Below are 21,081 nucleotides of genomic sequence, written 5' to 3'. Positions count from 1 at the left end.
GTACGTTTTACGGAACGTCTTAATGACGTTGTGAATTTTAATACTTCTGAATTCTCATAATAAAGTGGAAAATATTTATTAATTGATGAGTATTCTACCAAAAATGCATATTATAATATATTAGAAATAGTACTTCGATATTTTGTTAATAAAACAACAATAACTTTAAAATTAAAACATCAGGTTGAAACAACCATAGGTACTTGACAGTGTGTCCGTTACATTGTAAGTGTGTGCGGTACACGTAAATAATTAGATACATTATAACGTTTCATTATTGACACTGATAATGTTTTATATTTACATTACCAATGTCTTTGTCCGAGATGAAATTACAAAAAGTCAATTTACTTTATTTCTACATCGATGTACTGGTTCATCGATATAGGCGCGGTTTAAAAAAAAACACGTGCAGGGCGGGACATATAGAGACAAGAAGCTAGGCTTGTAGCACGTGGATTGGCGGAATCCAGAGCATATAAATATAAGGAATAACTGTCACATTTTTCGATTTCATGACGATGATCAATCGATAGGCTTGCGTGATAATTTTATGCATAAACGCCTTCGCCTTATGCATTTGATATTTTAATCAACCTGTATAAAGCCAAGTCTTTAAATGAATAAAACATGAAAATGATCTCATTGTTTCTGTTACAGTTAACATATTAATTTAAATTTCCCGCACCACAGGATTTCTGTGCTATTTTCTGTTCCATTTCCGTTCTATTGTATTTTTAACCTGCTTACTCTGTAAATCAGAAAAAAATATAATTGTCCGCTCAAATTTTGTCAAGCTCCGCCTTAAAGATTGCCGAGAAAAAAGTAATAATATTATTATTTACCGCCTGCCCGCTTGTACCTTTTAAAATCAAGTGTCCGACGAACAAGAAATCAAATTGGAGTGGCTTTAGAGACATAGGCATCGGAACCAGAAATTGGACCAATGAGGGCTTACAAGTAGCTGCCGTAATCAATTTTTTGCAAGGATATTTATTCTTTTAATTTTAATTTTGACACAATTCCGCCAGGTGGCATCATTTAGTGAGCTCAGTGTTCACAGTACATGTAGGTCTAGTTCTATGGGGGGGGGGGGGGGGGGGGGGTTCAGTGCAATTTGTACTGTAATGCTGAATATAATTTATATATTCAATATGAAATAATAGATATCATACAAACTCGCAATTAAAAAATAAAAGGCAAACAATATTCAACGAATCTATGCACGTTTAATTCTATTGAAGTACTGCATGGCGAAGAAAATGAGGGGGGGGGGTGTTTACGATATTCAATCGTAGAAGTATATCCCTACCTCCTGACCGGGGTACATGTATCAAATCAACTTTCGCCATTCCTGACACAGATTTCATTTTCAAGACCATTTCACTGTTTACCAACAATCACAATCATTTAATTATTTTATATGCCACTTAATTACAAATATTCACCATCTTGGATACATATTTGAGGAAGGGCGATCCTTTTTATACATGTATGTTAGTCACAGAAGTCAGAATTATAACTGTTTAGTCAGTCAGCTCATCACTTTGTCGATTCGAAGTGTATACTTTCAAACAAGATTTGCGATAACACAGTGGATACGATGATAATCTGAAAAAATAGATTTTGAATAAAAGTTTTGTACTTTTTTACCACTCTTTTATTAGAACATTTGACTTAATTATTCATACATATATTAATCGCAGAAGCAAAGCAGGGAAAGGAACAGAAAATCTCTCCTTTTTTTAAGATTTTGCCCATCATGAATTTATTATCTATGTAAAGGCCGTCTAAATCTCTTATTTTACGGTATACCTATACGTTTATATACGTTGCCTTTTTAACTGCCAGTGGATGCTTGTTGTTTGTCAGTTATAGACACCCCACCCTTAAAGGATGAATACACATGAAAAACAAGGCCACTGGCTGGGCTGTGTCACAACTGACATTGTGTCAATGTTTTACATTAGCTTATTGTACAGGTATTGGTAAGAGTTATCTTTATTTGGGCATTAGGAGTTATCGATTATTTCATTTACGCACTATTGGTCACTGGGTTGTACTTGTTGCTATTTTTTATCAACGTATACTCGTCGAACCCGTTTGAGTAGTTTGGTCAGTTATTTATACTGCTGGGTGTTGGCTAGTGTTTGTCAGATGAGGTCTGGACGCCGTGAGTTGTACTTTACCCATGCTTAGTGATCTTGGGTGTGCCTTTTATGTAACCCATGCTGTGTGAACTTGGGTGTGTTTTAGCTGTTTCCCCTGCTGTGTGATCTTGAGATTTAGGGATGTTTGTAGCGGCGTTGAGAGCAAGACCTGGGGGCCGACTGTATGGTTTTTATGTATAATGCCACAGCTCAGTGACCAAAATTGTATATTAAGCTTTTGTTCTGGACGGGAGGATTGGTGTATGTGTGAAGCTACTTAGGATATGGTGGACCGGACGGGACACTATGGTGGACAATATGGTGGACCGTGGATGACGTTGGAACGTGGTGTGAAACTCGCGTGACAACTATGATTGAACTTTCAGCCGTGTTTTTTTCATTGTACATATGGAGATAAATTTATTGTTTTTATAAATCTTGTTGTTTCTTGGTACACATGAAGTCTTCCAAAATACTATTTATTTTGGTTTGTAAGTTCTAATTTAAAGAATCCAGCACAACTTGCGGTCAGTTGTGACAGGCTGACATATTTGAAAATTACGATTTGATGAATATATTGGAACATTTAGATCTACAATTTTTTTTATAGGAATAATTTTTTAAAAGCATAATTTACATAATTTTAATTAATTTGACATTGTGCTCTCTCTCTCTCTCTCTCTCTCTCTCTCTCTCTCTCTCTCTCTCTCTCTCTCTCTCTCTCTCTCTCTCTCTCTCTCTCTCTCTCTCTCTCTCTCTCTGGGACATGCTGACTACATTTTAATATTCCGACTAAATGCAAAATATCAAATTATGAGCAAAATGTAAACATCAACGTATTCAGTAAACATATAAATCTAGATCTGACCTGGTATATAGTTATGTAATTGTAGACATCAACATTAATCGCTCTACCCGACAATGCAGCTGCGTGATAATTTGTAACAAACAGAATATGAGTAAACCTACATATTTTTGTTAAATAGTAATAATGTTATTTATTAAAAATTATCCGCATTGAATTTTTCAATAATTATTTTTTTTAACAGCTAGAATTATTTTATTTACAGTCATCATGTGTACGCAAAATATTGCAAGTCCCTGTACCGCTACTTTGACGTCATTTTCTTCAGACTGTGACGTCAAGAGAAAAAGACGACTTGTCAAATGTTTGTAATGTTCTAAATTTTGAATTTACCGGGTGGGAGTAAATTATACAAAATTTAGAACATGACAGTTGAATTTATCGGGTGGGAGTAAATACACAATTCAGAACATGACAGTTGTCATGTTATAAAGGACAAAATAGGGTAACAGCCAAATCTGGCCCCTTATTTGATATAAGAACCAGAACAATGGTAGAATTGTGTAAATTGTAGTTCAGAAGTTAAAATGATCCTCACTTTAATACAAGCACTAATTTTGATGCAAAGCTTACATGGAAGCCACTAGAGGGCGCAGAAATAGGGCATTTTCTAGAATATCCTCAATTCTGGTGAAATTTTATCATATTTGGGATACATTTCTCTTCGGAAAACATAGAGCACAAGTTTGCCTATCTGAGATTTGTGCTCTATGTTTCCCGAAAGAAAATGTGCTGTAAAATTGATGAAAATTTGCCTACAAATGAGAAATGACGGAAATTGACCCATTTCCTGACCTCACTTTGGCCCCTGTATATTCTAAATCTTAAAACCAATGCTCATTTTGTTGCAGGGGTGACAACAGGTTTTTATACATAAACTGTTGGATTATTCTGAAAGACATCCAAACTTGGGGGCCAAATACTGCTCTTACCCTATCTTGTATTTGTTGTATATCTTGTATCTTGTATTTACTCCCACCCGGTAAATTCAAAATTTAGAACATGACATGTTGATTAAAAAAATTAGTAAATAGACCTATAACGGTTATAACCTGGCTTTTGTTGAGGGCTCCTGTTAAACAATGATCCAGAACAGATGCAAATGTGGAAAGCATAATTATATAGACTAACGGGAAAACATTTCTCCATTTTTAAAAAAAAAAATGTTTTAATTTTAAACTAATAGACTGTTAAAAATCTGTTTAGCCTACCAATATTTACCACGTATACATAATGTATTTCTGATAAAAGCTATTTATGGTTGTGTTTATATAATTTACAGTAACTTTTCTAATGATAGATTAAATCCTTGCAATGTGATGTTTCAATAACATGAAATTATATAAGGTAACTTTGCTTTCTGAATGCGCCAGCTTACCAAACGACATTCATGAATATTAATTTTAAACATGGGGCGCATTCCTCTCGGAGAAAAAAAATGTTCAAAAATACGCATAAGATACCAATGATTGATTTTATACTTGATTTTTTTTCCGAGAGGAATGTGCCCCATTTGAAATTTGAAGAAGAATCTGTAAAATCGGCGAAAAATTCCGGAAAAACTCAAAACGTTCTAGGTTTAAGCCGTTATGATGAAATAGCCAACATCCGGTTTGACTAAAACTACCCACGCCTGCATTGACAAAGTCGAGTAGATAGGGAAACCACAAATAGTTATAATGAAAACGATGATTTATTTTTTAAGAATTCCGTAGGCCACATGTAGTACTTTCTGACTTTTGTTCTTTTGAAGACCATATAAGTAAAGATTCTTTTATATTATGTGTGACATTTTGGCCGATTATGTCATCAAATATATTTTTTTTTTCTGTGTAACAAGTCCGCGTAATTTTTGAACGGCCCTCGTATATATTTTTGTTGGAGAATCTATTTTCTTATCATATCCTAGGAATATTGATTATGGATTTCAATTCATATTTTTTAAAACAAATTTTACTCACTCAACAGACATTGCCAAAAAATGAAAATATATTAAAGAACTCTGGGTAAAACTTACGTTGTTTTTTCACCTCACAGTCGTATATTTTGCTCAATGTTTCTAAGTCTTTATACATGTAAATGAACCTGACGTTTTCTTTCATTTTTAAAAAAGACAACGATTCAGTCAACGAATCAGCACGAATGTCATAAAAAGCATGATAGAAGAAAATATTTCATTGACTTTGTAGATATTTAATTAATTAAATATGATCTTATTTTTATCAATGCAAAAAGGTCACACGATATTTTGCTCCTGCCCATTAATGTGTAGGAATTTTTCAATAATATTTTTTTTCAAAGTATTTTACATAAAGAAAGATAATATCTATTGCGATGATTACAATGAAGCGCATTGAAGTGGTAAAATTTTCCGTTCGAATGGAACGTTTTGAGCTATATTTAGAGTGTTTATTGTCATCTTTTGATACGCCCATTTCTTTAGAAATTGATAAAACGGTCAAGTTGTTTCTTCAAATACCTGTAGAACAGGTTTTCCATAAATATAATAGCCAATCAAATTGAGGATCTAAATAAACACCGAGTAAACACGTGTTCGACCGAAACATGTGTTGTGGTAACTTCAATAGACATGATAAGTTCAAAAGTATGTACATATTCGTTGCAATTTGTGTTTAACAGAAGCGGGGAGTCTCTAACTCCCTCTTCTAATTTTTTTAAAGCTCCATTTCAGTGTAACTCATGATGCTTGACGCGAAGAATGGGATGTCCTAAAACTACGACGAATATTACTTTCTCGTTTCTAAAAACATGGGCGTGTCATTATGTTATAATTGACCTTCAAAACATGACTCAGAACTTTTCATCCAAACGGAGAATTTTACCACTTCAATGCGCTTCATTGTACGTTCAGTAAAACATGTATCCGATACAAGTTATTTATCTTAAAATTACGATATATAAGTACAAAAATTTCAAGTTATCTGTACTGTTGCTCAGTATATAATATAACACGCAATCTTAAAAAAAAAATCAAGTGCAAGCTACTAATCGTGCATTTTAAGCAGACAACAACAAAATACTAAAGGTATTTTTAAGTTAACAATGTAATAATTTAAAACACAACAGTTACTGTACTTTGCGGACATCTATTGCGTAAAGTTTCCTGCGGATTTTTTTGTTTTACATATGACTTTGGCCTTTTGCAATTTTATAAGATATAGTTGTCCCTCTTTGATCAGACTAAAGATTTTAACACTCCTTACTATGGACGGTACAATTGATAGTCAAGTATTATACATTGTAACTTAATGATTGTGATTTTTCATCACTCTCTTGATGCTTAAAAATGATTGTCTGCTTGCTATATTTTAAGCTGATGGTAACAAATGTTTTTTTTTCTCTCTAAATGCTCACATTTTTCATGCGAAGATTGCATAAAATAAAGATATCGAAGTTGCTTTTGTTAATTGTTTTTTTTTAACGACAAATGAATGATTAATAAAAAAAACAAACAATCAGGTACAAGTTATTAATCTTAACATTAAAATTTTAAGTACAAAAAAGGTCAAGTTATCTGTACTATTGCTCAGTAAGATGCACACTGACCGCTCTTTCGTTTGCGATTTCAAACTATGCTTAATGAGTTTGTCTATTTTTATCTACTTTTCAAAAAGTCTTTGATATAACTCATATTAAAACTGACAAAAGCAAAGGGAAAAGATCAGAAAAAAAATTAAATATTATGTTGAGGGAAATTTTCGCCCCCATTTTATATTCGCCCCTACTCTGTTTGGGCGAATTAAGAGCGGGGCGAATTTAAAGAATACAGTATAAAGGTTTAAACAAAAGTCTAACTGGGAGAATTTAAGACGGGGCAATATTGTTTGCAAGAATGAAAGGACGAAAAAAAAACGGGGCGAATATAACCTTGTATACAGCATATAACAGAAAAATATTCATGGAGTATTGACTTCCTTTCAATGGCTGATGAAAAACGGTTCTAAACGGTTTGAAATCAAAATTGTTTGTTTTAAATACAGTGGATAAATTAAATCAAAGATACCAATGAGACCAAAAAGAACAGAATTACCAAATAAAATGAACATATACTGTTAACATCTCATCAAATAGGAATACAAATCATGCACGTCCAAAGCAAAGGAAACAGGTTATGTTTTTAAACACTGATGTCCTCGTATGACAGTTTTAAGCGAGTGCTTAAGTTTCTGAAATGCAAATTAAATTTCAAGGTCAAGAGATGAAAATATTGTTACGTAAAGAAGGAACTTGTTTTCCATGAATATATTTGTGAAACAAGACAGTCCAAAAACAAACAATTAAAATTTAAGGGGAAACCTCAAGGTAAATGAATCAAATGAACGGTTTCCAGGCTTAAGAATGTGAAAATTAAAATTCAAGCAACTCTTCCAACATTTTATGTATATATGTTATGGCAAAGTACTTCTAAAGAGTATAAAACTTCAAACGTGAATGTCACAATGTAAAAATTGTCATAAGAAAGTATGGTATTGATACAGGAATAAATCAGACGAGATATATTGAGCGTCTTGATATCCCTGTTGAATTGATTGATTGATTGTATATTATTTAACGTCCTTCTCAAGATTTTTTTTTATTCACATGTCAATTGAGACTGTAAATTGTGTCTTATACTCGGCAATAAGCAGGGGGAGGGGTCTTTTTTGGCCAGCACCTACTGTGACACAGATCTTCGGTTTATCCATTTCAAACATTTGGATTCGAACCCGCGAGATAGGGATAAACTCCTCAAAACGAGGGTCTAGAGCAGACTCTCTAACCACTGCAACACGCGATCGACTCCCTTTTTATGTATACGCAAGGTGAAAATTTTAAAAGAGTTGGTCAGAGGTCAAAGGCAGAGGTCAAAGTAAACAAATGTCACATCATGTACATCATGTGCATTGTTACACTGCGGACTGGAAATATTTCCAAAACTACCGGCATTGTCATTACATCTACAGGGAAAAACTGTACCTAGTTTTCTCATAAAAAATATCTTACGAAAGAGTTATTTTATTTATTACATTTGAAATAATTCATTTATTAAGGAGAAATAAGATTAAATATGTTATATATCCTTTTTATAAATTCTACCTAATGAGCATTTATTTTAAAGCACATTCATACTGTTTTCTTATCTCTGCGTAAGACTGAGTACATTTCATGAAGACAAAATGATAACCTACATTTGCAGCTGCAAAGTGAGGTCATTTTTGACATCAAGAACAGATTAAACCAACAAATGCGAACGAACTAATCATTTGACTGAAATGGCAGGCGGCATACAGGGTCAGTTTAATGAATAATCTAAAAAAAAAAAACATATGGATACTTTTTTTTGAAAAAATTGGCTGAGAGAGAGAGAGAGAGAGAGAGAGAGAGAGAGAGAGAGAGATCCGTTAAAAATATGGATACAGCACAAAACGCCTTATTCCGATTATTTTTCAGTGATTTTCGTTGGATTGGCAGTGATTGTATCGATATCATCTGGGGGTACGTGAGATTTTAGTAAGATAAGTTCATTGTTAATAATATTTCTGAATAGAGGATATTATATGATCTACAAAAACACTCACCTTAAAAAAGATTTAAATTTAAAGCATAAACTGTTGGAAACAAAGAAAAGAGAAAGCGTTTTGGCTGTCATATGGAACAGCAAGAATTGTTTTTTTTTCTTTTGCAATTATTACTTACATTTTACAAAATCTGGTGTTAAGTGTATATTGACAATTTTTGTGTTCATGTTTTGCATGTTTTGCGTAAATCGAAACACTTCAAACATGGAATGAAAATCCTTATAACGTCATATCAGCAGAATATTATAGGGCTCGAACACACCCACGAAGCTAGGTTAAGGACTCAGAAAGGTATAATCAAACCTCGGCTGCACGGGGAAACTTCATATTAGTTTTCGCTCAGCATTTGTGATACGGTTGCATATTTACCGCCTTGGGAAAACGCAACGTAACGTCATCTAATACAGGATGTCAAGTTGTTGAACTTTAAAAGTATACTTAACTGAAAGTAAACGTGAATAAGAATATTTAGTTTTGTTCTTAAACTACAATGTGGTAAACATATTTTGCTAAAGTATGCATATGGATAAGAAACCTGAAATAGTGATGTACTAAGGTGTTTTTTTTTTAAATGCACAAATGACAGTTTTATTCATCTCAAGTTTATATAATTATTTTATTTCTGATTTTTGTATAAAATTAAATAACTTATTTGAAATAATTTCTAAAACTTTGTATTTCCCGGTATTTCCCAGTTTGGCTATGTACCACTAGTAATTCTCACCATCGGCTTTTTCGGCAATCCCTGCCAAGGATTGAGAAAATATTTTGAAGTGTAATCAATTGTTATGTTTTCTGAGGTCATAAAAATCCTTTACAAATGCACTGGAGTGAGATATAGTTAAATGTTACCCAAAAAATTAAAAATATCAACTGCTGGAAGCTGTATCTGTTGTTGAGGGAAATTATTTCATACCTTGAAATGACTAGAAGCTCTTTTTTTCATTTAAGACAGATTATTTTATTAACATATTAAATAATCTCATTTAATTGACGAAAAAAGTCTAGTGTGATTTAATTGTATGCTTATAGTTATACTAAGTACAAGTTAATTTGGTTGCAACATTCCTTGGTACGACCTATCTAATATCACACAATTTCCGTTTCCGTTGTTTGGAGAAATCGCAGTAACCTGCACAACAAAATTTTCGTAAATTGAGAAGTATCGGCTGCCATCCGCGGTACTACGGAAAATATGCCACCTGTACGAACTCGCACGGCTACGAGGGGGAGAAAAGAGTATACACGGAGCTTCATAACGCCTTCCAGGGGCAGGGGAAGAAAACGGAGGGAGGGCGAAAGGACAGGACCACATGGCCTTGACACGCAACATCGACCAAATTCCCACACCAGCGGGGGCCATCGTCAATGTGGCCAGTCAGAGCCAGCCTCATGGAGACGAATTGGTCGGGATAACTACAAACCAGGAAATTGGTGAGTCTGATATTCTAATGGCACCCACTGAAAATTTTGTTGGACCGACTTTTAGTATTCAAGAATATCAACCAATTTTGAACACTTGCGCCTTTGACCCGATCAATGCACATGTCCCTCTAAAGCTCAAAACAAAAATTTGGGAGGGACAATTCATAAATTTGTCCCTGCTCTTAAAATCCGCTAGGGAACTGGTGGACCACGAAAATACACAAGATCATATTCAAATACGCAACGGCACTATGTGCCTTGTCAAGCAAAAATCAAACACTTTCCTATCTATTGAAGAATGGACATCTGCATTCATTATATTTACAAGTATTATGCTGGAAAAGTATAGAACAAGGTCTCAGGAACTATTAAAATACATGCGGGATGTAAGAATTGCAGCATCCCGACCTACAGGTTGGTTCAAGTATGATGAACAGTTTCGCCTACTCAAAGTGTCTAACCCCCAGTCTTCTTGGGGGCAAATAAACAGCGAACTGTGGCTATTGTATATCACGAACAACAGTCTAACTCAGGCTCAAGATAGGGTTAACCCTCAAGGCAAAGTCAATCACACAAATAACATGATTTCAGCCCAACAAAACCATTTATCATCTAGTGCTAATGCTACCCAATATTGTCATTATTATAATGCTGGTAAATCATGCAGGTTTTACCCAAATTGTAGGTTCAACCATGCATGCAATTTGTGTGATGGGGGACATGCAGCATCCACTTGCAAGAGCACTAAACAATTCTAGTCTTGTATCATCAATTTGTACACTGGGAAAAACTATTAATGTTAACATATTGTCTCACTACCTACATAATTTATTATAAAGAAAAAACAGTTATTTTAAATGGTTTCAATCAGGGTTTCAAATTGCAGTACCGGAGCGCCAGAGATTATAGGGAGGCAAACAATCTAAAAAGTATTCACCAACAAACAAATATTGCACAAGAAAAGATAAACAAGGAAGTCTCCTTACAACGGGTGGGGGTCCCTTTGATCATCGCTTATATTGGCATGGTGCACCATTAAAAAAGTGGCCGCAAGATTGATAAAAAACGCAGGAAAATAAACAAGCAGGTCAACAAATTCATTACTGAATTGGGGGGGTATATTACATGATAACATATCAGTCAACAACATAGGTCTATTTTGTTATGACGGGACACACCTCTCTGATGAGGGCAATCAGGTGAAGTTAAATAATCTTAAGTCGGGTGTGCTTATAATAAAACAATTAATGAATTAAACATGGGTGGTTTCGGTGCATAGGGTGTGGAGGAACATCATATCGATGTCTGTGGCGGGTCTGGGGGGATATAAGTGGGAAGTTTTCAAATTATCTGGCCTTAGGGTTTCCCCCCATCTGTCATCTAAGACAGAGGGCGGTTTGTAAAAAGCAAATTTTTACATATGTACGTATGTGTTTTGGAAAAGTGTGTCAAAGATTGGGGTCACTCAAGTTAGACAGTCTTGGTGCCCACTCCACCTCTTCACACAGGAGGGGAGGCTTAGTCCTGGAGTACATGGTAAAGTACTAACAACCAGGTGCAATCACTGGGAAACGGGGTAAACGGATATTTTGAAAACTCTTCCAATCCCAAATGGGTGGTATTTTCATAGTTTGGGATTTTTGGTACTGGCGCTCAACGCCGGGCCACCAGTTTGCCCGTTATACCTGCTAGGTTGGTATACTGGATATCCCCTCGGACCCTGGGTTAACACAATGTGGCCATTTACTTCCATTGTCCTTTTTTTCTTGTCAAATTGTAAATTGATATAGTATGATGTTTTGTCTAATTGAATAAATTTGGAAAAAGAAACATGTGTTTGTGACTGTGTCATGAGAACAGTTAAGAGAGAAGAGGAAGTACAAACTTATATGAAATACAAGAGTCTGTGGTGTCAAATGCGTTTATTTTGAATGGTCAATTAAGACAGATTATTTTATTAACATATTAAATAATCTCATTTAATTGACGAAAAAAGTCTAGTGTGATTTAATTGTATGCTTATAGTTATACTAAGTACAAGTTAATTTGGTTGCAACATTCCTTGGTACGACCTATCTAATATCACACAATTTCCGTTTCCGTTGTTTGGAGAAATCACAGTAACCTGCACAACAAAATTTTCCCCTCCCACCCTTCCCAATAAAGTAATAATATATATATAGATATATATGTAATAGATATAATTTTAAAATGTCCTTAAATTCAATAATCTGCCGTAAGAATTTTATCTTTCAGACCCAACACTTTCACCTTCAATAGGAGCAGTCCAAAAAAAGCCGTGTGTGATTCAATGGATCGTGGGTGCCTTTTCCAAGCAGATGACTTATGGAGACATAGACATGACTTTTGCTGCGATCTATATACTTTAGAAACGTTTTATTCAAGTTATGACCTTAATTTCTTCATTCGTCGCATTGTGTTAGGGGGGTCGGGTCTGGGGGGATATAAGTGGGAGGTTTTCAAATTATCTGGCCTTAGGGTTTCCCCCCATCTGTCATCTAAGACAGAGGGCGGTTTGTAAAAAGCAAATTTTTACATATGTACGTATGTGTTTTGGAAAAGTGTGTCAAAGATTGGGGTCACTCAAGTTAGACAGTCTTGGTGCCCACTCCACCTCTTCACACAGGAGGGGAGGCTTAGTCCTGGAGTACATGGTAAAGTACTAACAACCAGGTGCAATCACTGGGAAACGGGGTAAACGGATATTTTGAAAACTCTTCCAATCCCAAATGGGTGGTATTTTCATAGTTTGGGATTTTTGGTACTGGCGCTCAACGCCGGGCCACCAGTTTGCCCGTTATACCTGCTAGGTTGGTATACTGGATATCCCCTCGGACCCTGGGTTAACACAATGTGGCCATTTACTTCCATTGTCCCCTTTTTCTTGTCAAATTGTAAATTGATATAGTATGATGTTATGTCTAATTGATTCAATAAATTTGGAAAAAGAAACATGTGTTTGTGACTGTGTCATGAGAACAGTTAAGAGAGTAGAGGAAGTACAAACTTATATGAAATACAAGAGTCTGTGGTGTCAAATGCGTTTATTTTGAATGGTCAATTAAACGAATAATGAGTACATGTTATTTAATGTTAACAAATAAGATGTTGATAATGAACTTTTAGATGAATAGAAAATAATTCACAGGACAGACTATGACTGCATTGATTATTTATGATATAATGGTAGGCCCATGACTATGATCTGGTCTTATGTTGAGAAACTCTTGATCAAGCTAGGTCCTAGGTGGGAAGAATTTAAGTAATTGGAGCACAACATACTTATTAAAAAATTCTAAGAAAAAAAGCTCCCATGACTTTTATTTTAAATACTTAATTTAATAATGTTAGGGGACAGATTCAATGGACATGGACATAGTTTCAACTTAAAAAAAAACAATTTAAATGTTTACAATTCCTAAATAAGGCAATTCAAAAGTTCAGCAAATTTTTAACATTTGTTGATTTATATAGGAGATAGGAGATACAAAACTTAAAATTGCCCCGTGGGGATCCAGGTTAGAATAGGTCCTCAGTACCCCCTTGCTTGTCGTAAAAGGCGACTAAATGGGGCGGTTCTTCGGATGAGACCGTATAAACCGAGGCCACGTGTCACAGCAGGTGTCTCACGATAGATATCCCTCCCTGCTCAAAGTCCGTAAGTGCCGAGCATACGCGTAAATTTGCAGCCCTTCACCGGCAATGGTGACGTCTCCATATCAGTGAAATATTCTGGAGAGGGACGTTAAACAGTATACAATCAATCAATCAAAACTTAAAATTCTTTAAGTGTTAACAAGATCCGTGCCTTTTTTTTTGTTTACACATAGGTACATATATTACACAACAATTCAGCAAATCACTAGAAACTGACTAATCGTACTTAGAATTATTTTTTTTTATTTCATTTAATTTAATATGAATTGATATATTTAACTTCGGTAAAGTAAAAAAAAATGGTGTATGCTTTGTTTGAATGTTTCAAGCTCTAATTACGTCCTGTGACGTAAAACTAACATCGTTGTTACAACGTCGACATCTTACATTCAGCTGTTTGATAATAATTTACTGCAGTTTAAAATGGAAATTTTTCTTTTAAGTAAAACAGTGTCCATGTCCCTATACCAACTAATAAATTCTATTGATTAAGTGACATGTTGTATATCGGGGGGATTTACAAATTTTTCTATACAACCTGTCATTGTTGTAAATGTCTACCTTTTGCCCCTTCTACAAGAAAAAAAATTATCGAATTCTGACAATATTCCCATTTTTGTGCTTGTCCGAGATTTTTTCAAAATACTCCCCCCCCCCACACACACACACAGAAAAACTATGTGCCTGCATATATACTGGCAAAATTATTGAAGATTTCCTTTGCACAGTGTTTTTTTACCGTCTGAGCCTATATTGACTATGTTGATATAAGGGAGCAACATTAATAAGAAGTATTATATACTCAAAGTCTTGTACCGGTGTGTACTTGTGTGTAAACATCTGATAATCTCAACAACTACGTTCTTTTATATTCTCGTTATACAGCTGTTATACTTGGGAAATGCATTTTAGATTTTCATTTTATACACATACATATAATAATTCAAGTACAAGGCTAATAATTAAATATAATATACTATAAATATTTACCCCAAAGCATTGGAAGAAAACACAGCAGCTGATATGACGGGAAGTCTATGCTTCCAGGTGGTGGCGTTGCAAAAACAAGAAATTCAATGTAGTTTGGCGCGAAATTCAGTCAGTCCCCTTATTTTACATCGGTGTATAATAGAAATATCATTGTGTTTATACGTTTTAGGTGAAGTACCTCTCATGTTTAATAGTATTTAAAAATTCATGAAAATTCCATAGAATCAAGAATACGTTATTAATACATAAGTGATTGTACATCAGTTAGATAAATTTTACCGTTTTATATTTAGAGGCTAGACAAGGTCGAGGTAATTTCCATTTCCATTGACATTCAGGATAAAAAAATACTGTAACTGTTCCCTCTCATGTGATACCTACTTCTTTTTCAAAGCATTTAATGTTTTCCTCTAGCATAAAGGATATCACCACATAGGGTCTACTTGTACAAGATGATATTATCAAATTCACATATGAAATAATTTTAAAACGAATGTTGGTTAATCCGATAAATTTCATTTACCTTTTTAGAATTTTTTTATGAAATACGTAAATTTGATGTGCTTCTTCATATTCTTTTTTATGGTAAAACTGTTACTTACAGATACAAAATGGTACAAAAACAAGTTTTGATATTTTACTTGGAGAGAAAAAGAATAACACCTTTTACATATATATTTTGGCTCAAATCTGTTCTTTGATTTGAAGCATTTAAAAGCTTATATTATCGAGCTTGTTCTGGAAAATCGAGCTTATTTTTAATATATTTTGAAATCTCAAATTATTATTATATGCATTTATTTTACTACATTTGTCAATTGTCATTGTGTAAAAATATAAATGAAATTATTGTTCTGTAATAGTTTTGAGAAGCAACCAAAAAAAAAATCTAAATATAATCCCCTCTCGATTTTAGACTCAGGTTACCATTTGTATTATACTGTAAAACGAGAAAATTTGGCGCATACATATTTTAGCGCAAACGCAAGTGGGAATGCATTAGCGCAAATAAATTTTAGCGCTTGCACTTGTCAGTAAAATAACTAAATTTGATTTTTTTTATCCACACCCGTATTTGACCTTTTGGTTAGTCAAGCACGGAAACACATTAGTACTTCCGTATATCAGTAAACATTCGTTAACTTTACCGCGGTACCTGTTGCTATCACAAGGACGTGGCACAATATTAAATATTAATTTCATTAAAGAAACAGAGTATTTACTTGTTTAAAATCATATTAAAACAATACATGCATCGACAGAAAATTACTTAGATAAAACAGTAATCCTAATCAGGTATTGCCAGCAAGCTCAATTACCATGCTTGATTGCATTGTTTACCTCGAGGCGATAGATGATTGACACGCCAAGAAGCCAAACTATGAAGGTGCTAATGATAATAATCGTGTAACAACTACTGGGGTAACAATAATTTAATTAAATTATAATTTAGCAGAATTTTCTGTCTTCCGAACATGTGCAGTACTAGTGTGTATAGAAAATCCAATGACCCTTCGACATTACGTAATCGCGTGTTCCATTTACATGTACTTATGTAAAAGCTTTCAACACACACAAAAAATGATATTTAGTAATCTTTTAGCGCACAATAAATTTTAGCGCTCAGGGGCTCTTGCGCCAAAGGCGCTAAAATAAGTAGTGCGCCAAATATTCTCGTTTTACAGTATTATCTTCTATTTTTCTTACATCTAAATACAATGTATACAGGTGTACATGTACATGCACATGTATATGACATATACGAGAATATACTTTGAATATTTCATCTGATCTGTAATCAGAGAAGACTCACACTCGAAGGTATCTTTCTTTTCTGGTTTTTGACTAGATGAAATATTCAAGGTGCATTTGCTTATACACACACATGTATGTCTCACATGATGAGGTGTAAGAGATTTAAAAGACCATATATAACTTTCCTCATCACAATAATTATTGTGCAAATTTAAAGAAGTTCGCTTCTAAGCTTTGGGCTGAATTTATCTTAAGGAGGCTGAGGGTCAACATATTAACAAATAAAGATATAGTTTAAAGGAGCTGGTTGGTCGTAAAATTTTTCTTTGCCAAATGGCAGGTAAAGATATCATATCTAAAGAAATGTTATTTCTGGTGGATAATTTAGCAAAGAAAAATTTTACGACCAACCAGCTCCTTTAAACTATATTTTTAAAAATTATGCATAATGTTTTCATTGGTTCTTTCAAGAAGTTTGGCTTTACAGTGTCTATTAAACTATATTTAGTTCAAACTCGATGATTAAATCACATACCAAAAGAATGATGTGAGAAAGAATATTTTGTGGCGGAAGGTTTTTTTTAGGAGAAAGTGTTTAAGGTAAGTCACTCCTGAAATTTGTTATATCAAGGATTTTTAGAGAAGTATATTTTGGATAAGTACTCATAAAATGTAACTCAAAATTGCAAAGAAAAAAAGGGGTCAGTGTGCATCCTACTGATCTACGGTACATTTAAGTTGACCTTTTTGCACTTAAATTTCATCTCTTTGGTTAATTACTTTAACCCTTATTATATTTGATTAGATGTAAGCATGGCAATAAATTTAATCTAATTTTACGTAAAATAGTTTGAATAATGTTTATCATTAAACAAATCTTGCAAATTAATGCGCGTTAATTATTGTGTGACCTTTTTGCACTAAAAAATAACATATTTGGGGTATTAAAAAACTTAATAGGCAATAAAAAATTTTCCTATATCAAACTTTTTACGACTTGAGTGCTGATCAGTCACAAGTATCGAGTAGTTTAAAATAATGAAAGAAAAGGGTGGGGTCAGTGATGTTAATTTTGAAATATTAGTCAAAATATGTGATTTTCAGGCAAAAAATGGTGTAAATTTGACCTTGACTTCTTTGATATATTTTCATTTTTTGGAAAAGTTTGTTGAGGGAAGGTGTAAAACTTAGTCTAAAAATATAAATTAAGACCTATATTAGATATTTTAGCAATATCAAAACGGAAAATATTCTCCGAGTAAAAGTATGCGAGTCTAAATTTCCATTACATTAAATTTTATAAATGTGCAGATTTGCAGAATTTTCTGCTAAATATCCTTCCACCAAAAGAAATAGTCCCTCATAAATCTTGCTTCCCTGTAGATTTTTGAGCAGTTTTTTCATTGAATGTTAAAAAATTTACATTGTTGAATTTAAATATGTTATAAAAATGGAATTTTAAAAAGTAGTTTTGAAGTAAAAGCTTGTGCGTGAACTTTTCTAAAAAGCTGACGAGTGACTTACCTTAAATTACCGGGTATGTTAATTTTGGATTCCTATTTTTACACGCAGCCTGCCCAGAGATGTATTCTGCGCATTGAACTGTTTTATACTGGTTCAAGATTATCAATGAAATAAGATGTCATTAATTCTATCATCATGCTTGATAAATATAGCAAATGTATTGTAAAAATGAAGGGAAAAGTGGTTCCATTTGGCTTAAAATTAGCACTATTTGTATTATCTAAGAATTAACATCACAAACACCCAATTTTGATTCTTTTCTGAAAACGTAAATTTAATAGATTTTATATTTTATTATTATAACGATATATTGATCATTTTTCTTTAATTTATAAAAAAAAAACATCTTCACTATCAAATAATTCTCTTTTTTGCGTGAATTTTTTTTTTATTTCAGAAAAAAGAACATGTTTACGTGCAAAAAGGTCAAATAATTGAACATAGGGATTAATTTGAAAAGAACAAGGTACAGTTTCAATATAAACTAAGCCCTATATTTTTCTAAAATATGAAAGTGATATAAGAAATCAAAAATTATTCTATCTGAATCATAGGAATCCCTGCAGTAAGAATACATAAATCATTTTTCTCATATGTCCTCCTAAATGCTAATTGTGACGTCATTCTATGCATTTTCAAGGTATTTTCTTAAAAAGTTGCAGAAAACAGCAATTTTTTAGTGGAATTTTCTTTCAAAAATCAAATACACTGCAACTGTCGCCCAGAAAGATTTGGAGAGATGTGATTTTTCATTGAAATTTACAAAATATTCCCAAAAACGGTGGCAGACAGTTTTTGAAAGGAAATTAAGCACAGAAATGAATCATTTTGTGAATTTTCTGCAATAAACTTAGAAAAGTACCAAATTAGTGATATCATTTTTCCAGAAAAGTCACCTTTCATTCCAAATTCTTTATCGTTTTATCATATTTATCTGTACTCAAATATTGTTAAAGGCAATTTCATAAATTTTGAAAAATATAAAAATTTTTAACCCTAAAATTTTTAGGGCACAATAAAGCTCAAACCATACCTTCTTTTCTCTTAATTGTCACAAATTTAAATGTGTCTATTTACGAAGATATAAGACCTTGTTTGTTCTCAAAAAATATTTTAACAAAAAATATTGGATGAAAAACAAAAAAAAAATATTTGTACAGCGCATTTACATTGCAAAAAAGTCAAATTAAATACTCTGTAGCCACAGCAGAAGTGCATTAACCCCCGAAGTTTGTTTTGAATTGTAATTTTAAAAAAATGCGTATACATTCTAAAATATATACTTGATGGAAATTCTCATGACTTTTTTATGGCAGGATCCAAATTCGTTAAATAGAAATGGTTACATTTACATGATGTAACTGCATTTGAAAAACAAGCAGGGACTATATTTTGACAGAATCGTGGCGTATGAAAATATTTTCTTTTCTGTCTCTCAAAATTATTATCATAGTACATTGAGTTTAGATATCATTATTATGCAATCAAATACTATAATAATAATAAGGGACAAAAGTTCCTAAATATATCACATAGTTATAATGATTTTTCAAACAAACTAAAACTATGTTTTAGCATAAAATCCGTAAAAAGTATTTTTTCTCTTTGTAAATTGTCAATTTTTTAGGGGGGTAATTTTGTTTCTTTATGTGACAAATTTACCATATTCGAAAATGAGAAAAAATTAGATATAGGAAGAATATATTTGTTAAAATAACTAATTATCCTAAAAAATCAATATCCATTTTTTTTGGTTAATTTTTAATATCATCTTATAGACCATTTATGGTTGTATCTTTAACATGCCAAAAAAAAAATAACCTTATCAATGCAAATAAGGATAAGATTGGCGACATTGTATTTTTGAGGTCTTCCGTCTTCACGGAAGACCTTCTAGTGATTCTACTGTTTCTTATTATTATTATTCTTATTTTTTTTCCCCAAAAATTTGTGCAGGCGATTTCTCGAAAACTATTCGGTGGTTATGTACGATACTTTCAGGAATTATGCGTCATTATATGAACTTTGTTCCTCAGAAGGAAAATGTGGAATATTCACCTTCGGTTCCAAGTTATTGACAGTTTTCTGATTTTAAAATGGATTTTTGTCCCCCCTTTTTTACGAAAATGGTCAAAGATATTAACTGGAGACTTGTTAGAGATAATAGATGATGACTTTTAGATATGTGAAATCACCTTTTCGTGTGTCGTTAGAACTTCCGGTCGCTAGCGGAAGTGAATTTAAAAAGTCCGTATTTTCTAACTTTTTTGTTTTTCAATATTTTTCATTTATTTTTTGGAATGTAAATAGAAACCGTTCTTATTATGCTAACTATATAATTTGTTTGAACATTCATAAATCCTAACCGTAGATATTAACATTTAAAAATCTGAAGCGGGTCCAATATGGCGGCTGCCTATGTCAACTCCGACATTTCGCAATAGGTGGTTTCAGAGGCAGCCAAGCGTTTGCTTGAACGAAAGTAAATAAGGATAAATGAAATGTAAAGGAATACGGGGATTATCACGGTGTAGTTACGTTGCAATTCTGTGTCAAACTAAGTTTAAATCGATGGTCGTCTCAAACGTCTTCTATAATTGATTTTGGCTGGTTCTCAAAGAAGAAAAAGAAAAGACTAAATGTGCAAATGAAATACATACCTACTATCATTTGTTTTCGGAAAAAAACAGATCTTAAATCATAGTTACAAATAATAGTTTTAAGAAACAATATCAATGTATATAGTAAGAATTAAACGTATCCACTGTTTTCTTCATGCACACTTGAGTCATATTATACTAATAGGAAAGACAAACATAGTAAAACCATTTTTTAGAAGAATTGAGTTTATATTAATATTCTTGTCTCAAAGAATAGATTTAAGTTATTGAACATGAATGATATCTGACTCCTTGGCCGTCTTAGGGCGACACATGTTTTTCGGCGAAACATTTCAACCTTTTCATGAAAGTTTAACTAATAGGGACAGTTCAGTATGAGGATAAACAGAAAATTTTTAAAAGTAAAAAAATTATAGCAGTTTCGCTGATTTGGTGTTACTTATCTATTTATGCATAGAATTTGTAAATGTGTTGAAAACAATTTCTTTACCTTG

At 33.0% G+C, this 21,081-nt stretch overlaps 1 protein-coding gene across 1 annotated transcript in view; it reads left to right on the top strand.

Annotated features, from left to right (window-relative positions):
• The first annotated feature begins 8,471 nt into the window (after nt 1–8,471).
• LOC134230682 (uncharacterized) overlaps nt 8,472–21,081 on the top strand; it is an 82,812-nt gene continuing 70,202 nt past the window's right edge. Inside the window, exon 1 of the mRNA XM_062712518.1 lies at nt 8,472–8,511. The gene's annotated coding sequence lies outside the window, so the exon portion shown is untranslated. The remainder of the gene's footprint in view (nt 8,512–21,081) is intronic.

The sequence above is a fragment of the Saccostrea cucullata genome, unplaced genomic scaffold (assembly GCF_032062105.1).
Source record: "Saccostrea cucullata isolate Sc308-1 unplaced genomic scaffold, CSIRO_AGI_Scuc_v1 ctg695, whole genome shotgun sequence".
In the NCBI taxonomy this organism is placed as follows: domain Eukaryota; kingdom Metazoa; phylum Mollusca; class Bivalvia; order Ostreida; family Ostreidae; genus Saccostrea; species Saccostrea cuccullata.
Note: the sequence above shows the minus strand (reverse complement) of the source record. Positions and strands in the feature narration are given on the sequence as shown.